The sequence below is a fragment of the Crinia signifera genome, chromosome 12 (assembly GCF_055691185.1).
Source record: "Crinia signifera chromosome 12, ASM5569118v1, whole genome shotgun sequence".
Taxonomy (NCBI): domain Eukaryota; kingdom Metazoa; phylum Chordata; class Amphibia; order Anura; family Myobatrachidae; genus Crinia; species Crinia signifera.
This window is the reverse complement of record NC_139228.1, coordinates 82,578,841-82,589,109: the sequence shown is the minus strand read 5'-3', so window position 1 is coordinate 82,589,109 and position 10,269 is coordinate 82,578,841.

Below are 10,269 nucleotides of genomic sequence, written 5' to 3'. Positions count from 1 at the left end.
GATGAATTTTAAAAAAAAAAAAGGCAACTCAGTGACTCTCATTGGTGGGCATAGCTTGCTTTTGTGGTGTCAAAATCATGGCCCACCAGCTGTTGTGGAACTACACGTTCCAGCATGCCCTGTCACAGATTTTATATTATGGATTGCTAAAACTAACAGGGCATGCTGGGACAAGTAGGTCCACAACAGCTGGAGGGCCATGAGTTTGTCACGGCTTATAATTTATGGTGTGTTAGGTGTCTGCTGACATTCCCTGTGTCAGTGTGAATTTTGGCCTCATTCCCTGTGTCAGTGTGAATTTTGGCCTCATTCCCTGTGTCAGTGTGAATTTTGGCCTCATTCCCTGTGTCAGTGTGAATTTTGGCCTCATTCCCTGTGTCAGTGTGAATTTTGGCCTCATTCCCTGTGTCAGTGTGAATTTTGGCCTCATTCCCTGTGTCAGTGTGAATTTTGGCCTCATTCCCTGTGTCAGTGTGAATTTTGGCTTATTCTCTGTCAGAATGTGAATTTGAACGCTAAATAGACACTGATATATAATATAATATAGAGGATGCGACTGTACAGTGCTTGCAATGGGTAAATAGGACAATTGTATATCGGACTCCTTTTTTCTTGCGGCCCACACAAGAGTAAAGGTGCCCATACACGTACCAATTACCCGGTACTTTTTGTGCTAAAATAGCATTGTTGTGCATATGTTGTGCATGGGATGCGATGCTATTTTAGCACAAAAAGTACCGGGTAATTGGTACGTGTATGGGCACCTTTAGACCTTGGTTATTTGGCCCAGTTGGAATTTTGAGTTTGACATGCCTGTTGTAGGGTATGATTAGTACATAGCAGGATTTATAGCTGCCTTTCTCTGGCATATTAGTAATAGCACAACAGGGTGTAATTGAACAAACTTTAACTTGTTGACAAACAATTTATAATGCCCCGGTGCCTTCCTTGCAGATAGTTCCCACAAGTTCTTCTAGATCGGAGATTCAGTGCACTGGGGCAGTGAGTGACATTAACACCCCCACAGAGGGGACGGACACATTGGACTGCGATCCTGGAAGTCCCTTACCAACCACGCCGGTCTTTGTTTGCATGTTACATCTATTGACCCTTTGGTAAGACAATTATTCATTTTTTTATATCTCTGTCTCTCTCTGTCTCTCTCTCTGTCTCTCTGTGTATATGTAATTTTACAAACTTTAACTTGTTGACAAACAATTTGTGTGCGAGGGTTCTGTAGTTGGGTGGGTGTCACAGGTGTTCGAGGGGCAGGGGCTACTGTTAACAAAGCAGCATAAAGCACAACCAAAGACAGAGAAACTGCTTATGTGTACGTTTGGTGTGTGTGTGTGTGCGAGGGTTCTGTAGTTGGGTGAGTGTCACGGGTGTTCAAGGGGCAGGGGCCACTGTTAACAAAGCAGCATAAAGCACAACCAAAGACAGAGAAACTGCTTATGTGTACGTTTGGTATGTGTGTGGGTTTGGTGCATGGATGGACCGGTTGCAAAACCTGCTTTTGCAGGGATGCTGTGGTAAGTGTGTGGCCAGTGGTGGTGTTGCTAGATAGATGGGTGCGTGTGTAATGCAGAATAGAAAAGGGTGGGTGCATTGTTAGGGCTGATTGTTGTGGGATGGAGAGGGGCAGGTGCAGTTTTATTGCAGGTGGATGTTAGGGGGAGGCGATGTTGCCGTATGTAAGGGTGCGGTTGCTGTGAAAATGCATCCAAGGGTGGTGTGTGTGTGTTAAGTGGCGAATACTGTGTGTGTGGGGGGTGCTTGGTTATGTGTGGCTGTGCACCGGTTTAGTGCGGTGCACTTGTGGTGGTGTTGTGGTTGTAAAAGCAAGGGTAGTGTGTATTTGGGGAAATCATGGCTGTGGATGGTGTAGGTGTGTGTGCGAGGGTTCTGTAGTAGGGAGGGTGTCACAGGTGTTCGAGGGGTAGGGGCCATTGTTAACAAAGCAGCATAAAGCACAACCAAACACAGAGAAACTGCTTATGTGTAGGTCCATGTCTTTAGGTGTGCAAGCCTTGAATGTCCTGTACATACAACAATTTGTATCTCGGATGACAAACACAATAGATACATTCCTAAGAATAGTGGGTTGGACTTCTGGTTCCAGCTCCTATGCTCGCAGCAGTGTCCTAACTAGAGATGAGCGGGTCCGGATCCCCGAGATCCGACAGATCCAAATATCGGGGACCCGGGCCAGATCCGAGCCGGCTCGGGAGTTCCCGCCTGAATTCCGGACCAATAACGAGGCCGAACGTCATCATCGCGCTGTCGGATTCTCGCGGGAGCGGGATCTTATAAAAGACGCACGCGTGCCCCGCCATCTTCACTCCAATCTTGGAGAGGGAAGAGGGTGGTTGGGAAGCTCCGTGTGCTCCGTGCTGTGCTCTGTGCCATGTGCTCCGTGACCTGACCTGTGCCCTCACTGCCCTGTGCTGTGCTCCGTGCTATGTGCTCCGTGCTGTGCTGTGCTCCGTGACCTGCCCTGTGCCCTCACTGCCCTGTGCTGTGCTCCGTGACCTGCCCTGTGCCCTCACTGCCCTGTGCTGTGCTCCGTGACCTGCCCTGTGCCCTCACTGCCCTGTGCTGTGCTCTGTGACCTGCCCTGTGCCCTCACTGCCCTGTGTTGTAGACTTGAGAGTCAGTGACTGTTTATAGGCCTGAGCCCTGTAGTGTGATTTAACTAACTAGGTGCTGCAGTGCTCACACGCAGGGGCTGCAGTGTCCACTGTCCAGGGGCTGTCCTGTGGCCCGTGCCCTGTTGTGATTTATTTAGCCCTAAGCCCTGTGTTGTGATTTATCTAGCCCTGAACCCTGTGTTTTTTGTGATTTAACTAACTAACTCAGTGCTGCAGTGCTCACACGCAGGGGCTGCAGTGCTGCTGAGTAGTACACTGTGTACAGGGGCTGCAGTAATACAAGGGGCTGTGTCCAGTGTGAGGGCCTATATCTTATCCATTGTCCAGTGTCACAAGTCACTTACGACATATATCCTGTGTCCTGTCCTGTGTGACGACTGACGACATATCCTGTGTCCAGTGTGACGACATATATCCTGTGTCCAGTGTGACGACATATATCCTGTGTCCAGTGTGACGACATATATCCTGTGTCCAGCGTGACATATATCCATTGTCCAGTGTGATGACATATATCCTGTGTCCACTGTGACGACATATATCCAGTGTCCAGTGTGACGACATATATCCAGTGTCCAGTGTGACGACATATATCCTGTGTCCACTGTGACGACATATATCCAGTGTCCAGTGTGACGACATATATCCTGTGTCCAGTGTGAGGACATATATCCTGTGTCCAGTGTGACGACATATATCCTGTGTCCAGTGTGACGACATATATCCAGTCTCCAGTGTGACGACATATATCCTGTGTCCAGTGTGACGACATATATCCTGTGTCCAGTGTGACGACATATATCCTGTGTCCAGTGTCACGACATATATCCTGTGTCCAGTGTGACGACATATATCCAGTGGCCAGTGTGACGACAATATATCCTGTGTCCAGTGTCACAAGTCACAACATATATCCTGTGTCCAGTGTGACATGTAATGTGCGCCGGCATATATCCTGTGTCCAGCGTGACATATATCCATTGTCCAGTGTGACGACATATATCCATTGTCCAGTGTGACGACATATATCCAGTGTCCAGTGTGACGACATATATCCTGTGTCCACTGTGACGACATATATCCAGTGTCCAGTGTGACGACATATATCCTGTGTCCAGTGTGACGACATATATCCTGTGTCCAGTGTGACGACATATATCCAGTGTCCAGTGTGACGACATATATCCTGTGTCCAGTGTGACGACATATATCCTGTGTCCAGTGTGACGACATATATCCTGTGTCCAGTGTGACGACATATATCCTGTGTCCAGTGTGACGACATATATTCAGTGGCCAGTGTGACGACAATATATCCTGTGTCCAGTGTCACAAGTCACAACATATATTCTGTGTCCAGTGTGACATGTAATGTGTGCCGGCATATATCCTGTGTCCAGCGTGACATATATCCATTGTCCAGTGTGACGACATATATCCATTGTCTAGTGTGACGACATATATCCAGTGTCCAGTGTGATGACATATATCCTGTGTCCAGTGTGACGACATATATCCTGTGTCCAGTGTGACGACATATATCCTGTGTCCAGTGTGACGACATATATCCTGTGTCCAGTGTGACGACATATATCCTGTGTCCAGTGTGACATCTAACCATTGTGTGACGGCATATATCCAGTGTCCAGCGTGACATATATCCATTGTCCAGTGTACAGGAGCTGTGTCTAGGGGCGGTGTCCAGAGGCTGTGTCCAGTGTGACGGCTGTGTCCATTGTCCAGGGGCTGTGTCCAGTGTGACGGCTGTGTCCAGTGTACAGGAGCTGTGTCCATTGTCCAGGGGCTGTGTCCAGGGTGACAGGCTGTGTCCAGTGTCCAGGGGCAGTGTCCAGGGGCTGTGTCCAGGGGCAGTGTCCAGTGTCCAAGGGGCTGTGTCCAGTGTGACAGGCTGTGTCCAGTGTAAAGTAAGAAAAAGAAATAAAAGTAAAAATAAAATAAAAACACATTTTTGGAGGATGATGGAGGAGGAAATAGTGGGAGTGCTGAAGCTGCTACCACCAGTCATGACAAGGCCAATACCTCTTTGTATTTGCTGTTTGGAGCATTTCTCTTTTTTTGGGATAGTTTATTAAACTGCCACCCTGTCTGCCCCTGCAGTGCCGCTCTGCCAGGTTGGAAGTGTAAGGTCCACATGTATGTGATGCCGACTGCTGTCGCTTAGCCTAGTCATCCAGCTACCTCGGTATACCCTTTTGGCCCAACTACAGTAAATGAAAACAATTTTGTAAGCTGTGAAGTGATCAAAATTGACTAGAAATGAGTGGAAACTAATGTTATTGAGGTTAATAATACTTTAGGGGCAAAAACAGGCCCAAATTCTGTTATTTTAGCCATTTTTAGCATTTTTTCATAAAAATCCAGATCCAAAACCAAAACCAAAACCCACAAGGGTGGTTTTGCCAAAACCAATCCAGATCCAAAACACGAAGGGAGATCCAGATCCAAAACCAAAACCCGAAAAAGTGGCCGCCGCACATCTCTAGTCCTAACAGGTCTCCATGAGCACTTCAGTGGGAGGTGTCCCCAACCCACTACCATAGGAGGGCCACAAGCTGTTTTATGTTTATATTGCTCCCTGAGAGGGAGGGGGAAGCGGCTTGTTGGTCTTGTAGTTTGGCCATGGCCAGGTATTTCATGTTCAATGTCTATGTAAAGGTTGTACTGCCTCCTATTGCACTCACAATTTTAAAAACAGTAACAGCCATGTATTAATGATTTGTGAAATCTATAAATATACAAATTTCAACATTCTTATGTGTCTTGTGTTTTTTCTTAATTCAGATATCAATAACGAAAATATTGGATGTAAATCCTCAGGGATGGTAAATCACAAAGTACATAATATACCTCTCTGCATAGTCCAGTTTGCAAAGAAAAGGGGCTGTAAATTTGGTTATGCATGCCCCTTTGTCACGTAGCCACTCCCACTAGTGTCATATGACCACGCCCACGACCAAGCCCATTTTTCATCACACGCCTTCGGTGCGCGGCACACTGCCACTAAAACATTATTCCTACTTGCACCACTGGGAGCCACAAGTGTTTCTCAGCGCCGTACAAAGGAACAGTATAGGGAGACAAAACTTTGCATAACATTAAAGAAATACCCCCCCAAAAAAGAATACAAACAAAGAGCGCCACAGTTCAATACACATTACAGCTTACATATAAGTAGTGAGGACACAATCAACATACGATAAGAGGCTCAAGCTAATGATGGAGATGAGTATGCGGACGAAGATGGTCACTGAGTGTTGGAGTATAGGAGAGCTGTGAGTTAAATGTGAAGAGAAGTGGGCTTTGACAACAGGAGGGCAGAGGGCCCTGCTCGGAGGACCTTACAATCTAGTAGGAGGTGCAAGCGAGTGGGTGGTGGTTAGATAGCAGGATGTAAACAGGCAAGGGGTCAGAGAACCAGCTAGTTCATGCAGTGGAAGGGTACGCTTTGTTGAATAGGTGAGTTTTCAGTGCCCGTTTGAAGCTTTGCAAGGTCGGGGAGAGTCTAATGGAGCGAGGGAGTGCGTTCCACTGAAGGGGTGCAGCACGGGCAAAGTCCTGTACTCTACCATGGGAAGCAGTGATCAGGGTGGAGGAGAGACGACAGTCGTCAGCTGACCGTAGAGGGCGGGAGGGTGTATGAATGGAGATAAGGTTAGAGATATATGGAGCAATGGAAGTAGAGATGGCCCTGTATGTGAGTGTGAGGTGTTTGAAGAGGATTCTGTAGGGGAATGGGAGCCAGTGCAGATTTTGTTGAAGGGGAGTGGCAGAATTAGAGCGGCGGGAGAGGAAGATAAGCCTGGCCACAGCATTGAGGACAGATTGGAGAGGAGCCAGTTGGGATTGAGCGAGGCCGGTGAGGAGAGCATTACAGTAGTCAAGCCGTGAGATGACCAGTGAGTGGATGATCAGCTTAGTTGCACTCTGTGAGAGAAAGGGCCTGATGCGAGCAATGTTGCGTAACTGGAACCAGCAAGAATGGGCCAGGGCTTGGATGTGGGGTGCAAAGGAGAGGTAGGAGTCAAGAGTGACACCCAGGCAGCGGAGTTGGGGAAAGGGGGAGATGATGGTGCATATGAACATTTCCATAAGCCCCGGACCCATAGTTTTGGTCAAAAATGTTCTGCTTTAAACTTTAGATACACATCCAAAATGTGTAACTGAGTTAAAATAAGTTGACTCTGGTGGTTTTGAAACCTCAGTTAGAAATATCACATGCATATGAACATTTCCATAAGCCGCGGACCGATTGTTTTGTTCAACAAATGAAAATTCTAAAAGTTCCTCTTTGTCGGCTTTAAACTTTAGGTACACATCCAAAATGTATTACTTAGTTGACAGAAGTTGATTCTGGTACATGGTTTTGAAACCGCGGTCAGAAAAATAATTGCATCCATATGAACATTTCCTTAATTTTGGTCAAAAAAAGAAAATTCCAAAAGTTCCTCTTTTTCTGCTTTAAACTTTAGGTACACATTCAAAATGTATTACTGAGTTGACAGAAGTTGATGCTGGTGCATGGTTTTGAAACCGCGGTCAGAAAAATAATCGCATCCATATGAACATTTCCGTAAGCCCCGGACCTGTCGTTTTGGTAAAAAAATGAAAATGCCAAAAGTTCCTCTTTTTCTGCTTTAAACTTTAGGTACACATCCGAAATGTATTACTGAGTTGACAGAAGTTTATGCTGGTGCATGGTTTTGAAACCGCAAGTCAAAAAATTAATCGCATCCATATGAACATTTCCATAAGCCCCGGACCTGTCGTTTTGGTCAAAAATGAAAATTCCAAAAGTTCCTCTTTTTCTGCTTTAAACTTTAGGTACACATCCGAAATGTATTACTAAGTTGACAAAAGTTGATTCTGGTGCATGGTTTTGAAACCGTGGTCAGAAAAATAATCCCATCCATATGAATATTTCCATAAGCCCCGGACCTGTCGTTTTGGTCAAAAAATGAAAATTCAAAAAGATCCTCTTTTTCTGCTTTAAACTTTAGGTACACATCCAAAATGTATTACTGAGTTGACAAAAGTTGATTCTGGTGCATGGTTTTGAAACCGCGGTCAGAAAAATAATCACATCCATATGAACATTTCCATAAGCCCCGGACCTGTCGTTTTGGTCAAAAAATGAAAATTCCAAAAGTTCCTCTTTGTCGGCTTTAAACTTTAGGTACACATCCGAAATGTATTACTGAGTTGACAGAAGTTAATACTGATGCATGGTTTTGAAACCGCGGTCAGAAAAATAATCACATCCATATGAACATTTCCGTAAGCCCCGGACCTGTCGATTTGGTCAAAAAATGAAAATTCCAAAAGTTCCTCTTTTTCTGCTTTAAACTTTAGGTACACATCCAAAATGTATTACTGAGTTGACAGGAGTTGATGCTGGTGCACATTTCCCCGACCACTTCCACTTTGGAGGCCAGCAACAGTTGCCAGGGCAACCCTGGGCATGGCTGAGGGCTTGAGGGGGCCAGGTCCTGCCCACTTCCGCATTGGAGGCCAGCAACAGTTGCCAGGGCAACCCTGAGCAGGGCTGGCGGCTTGATGGGGCCAGGACCCGCCCACTTCCGCTTTGGAGGCCAGCAACAGTTGCCAGGGCAACCCTGGGCATGGCAGGGGGCTTAAGGGCACCAGGCCCCGCCCACTTCCGCTTTGGGGGCCAGCAACAGTTGCCAGGGCAACCCTGGGCATGGCAGTGGCTTAAGGGCGCCAGGCTGCGCCCACTTCCGCTTTGGGGGTCAGCAACAGTTGCCAGGGCAACCTTGGGCATGGTTTGGGGGCTTAAGGGCGCCAGGCCTCGCCCACTTCCGCTTTGGAGGCCAGCAACAGTTGCCAGGGCAACCGTGGGCAGGGCTGGGGGCTTGATGGGGCCAGGCCCCGCCCACTTCCGCTTTGGAGGCCAGAAACAGTTGCCAGTGCAACCTGGGCATGGCAGGGGGATTAAGGGCGCCAGGCCCCACCCACTTCCGCTTTGGGGGTCAGCAACAGTTGCCATGGCAACCCTGGGCATGACAGGGGGCTTAAGGGCGCCAAGCCCCGCCCACTTCCGCTTTGGGGGCCAGCAACAGTTGCCAGGGCCACCCTGGGCATGGCAGGGGGCTTAAGGGCGCCAGGCCCCGCCCACTTCCGCTTTGGGGGCCAGCAACAGTTGCCAGGGCAACCCTGGGCATGGTTGGGGGCTTAAGGGCGCCAGGCCCCGCCCACTTCACTTTGGGTGCCAGCAACAGTTGCCAGGGCAACCCTGGGCATGGCATGGGGCTTAAGGGCGCCAGGCCCCGCCCACTTCCGCTTTGGGGGCCAGCCACAGTTGCCAGGGCAACCCTGGGCATGGCAGGGGGCTTAAGGGCGCCAGGCCCCGCCCACTTCCGCTTTGGAGGCCAGCAACCGTGGGCAGGGCTGGGGGCTTGATGGGGCCAGGCCCCGCCCACTTCCGCTTTGGAGGCCAGAAACAGTTGCCAGTGCAACCCTGGGCATGACAGGGGGCTTAAGGGCGCCAGGCCCCGCCCACTTCCGCTTTGGAGGCCAGCAACAGTTGCCAGGGCCACCCTGGGCAGGGCTGGGGGCTTGATGGGGCCAGGCCCCGCCCACTTCCGCTTTGGAGGCCAGAAACAGTTGCCAGGGCAACCCTGGGCATGGCAGGGGGCTTAAGGGCGCCAGGCCCCGCCCACTTCCGCTTTGGGGGCCAGCAACAGTTGCCAGGGCAACCCTGGGCATGGCAGAGGGCTTAAGGGCGCCAGGCCCCGCCCACTTCCGCTTTGGAGGCCAGCAACAGTTGCCAGGGCCACCCTGGGCAGGGCTGGGGGCTTGATGGGGCCAGGCCCCGCCCACTTCCGCTTTGGAGGCCAGAAACAGTTGCCAGGGCAACCCTGGGCATGGCAGGGGGCTTAAGGGCGCCAGGCCCCGCCCACTTCCGCTTTGGGGGCCAGCAACAGTTGCCAGGGCAACCCTGGGCATGGCAGGGGGCTTAAGGGCGCCAGGCCCCGCCCACTTCCGCTTTGGAGGCCAGCAACAGTTGCCAGGGCCACCCTGGGCAGGGCTGGGGGCTTGATGGGGCCAGGCCCCGCCCACTTCCGCTTTGGAGGCCAGAAACAGTTGCCAGGGCAACCCTGGGCATGGCAGGGGGCTTAAGGGCGCCTGGCCCCGCCCACTTCTGCTTTGGGGGCCAGAAACAGTTGCCAGGGCAACCCTGGGCATGGCAGGGGGCTTAAGGGCACCAGGCCACGCCCACTTCCGCTTCGGGGGCCAGCAACAGTTGCCAGGGCAACCCTGGGCATGGCAGGGGGCTTAAGGGCGCCAGGCCCCGCCCACTTCCGCTTTGGGGGCCAGCAACAGTTGCCAGGGCAACCCTGGGCATGGCAGGGGGCTTAAGGCGCCAGGCCCCGCCCACTTCCGGTTTGGCCCAGCAACAGTTGCCATGGCAACCCTGGGCATGGCTGGGGGCTTAAGGGCGCCAGGCCCCGCCCACTTTCGCTTTGGGGCCAGCAACAGTTGCCAGGGCAACCCTGGACATGGCTGGGGGTTTAAGGCGCCAGGCCCCGCCCACTTCCGGTTTGGCCCAGCAACAGTTGCCATGGCAACCCTGGACATG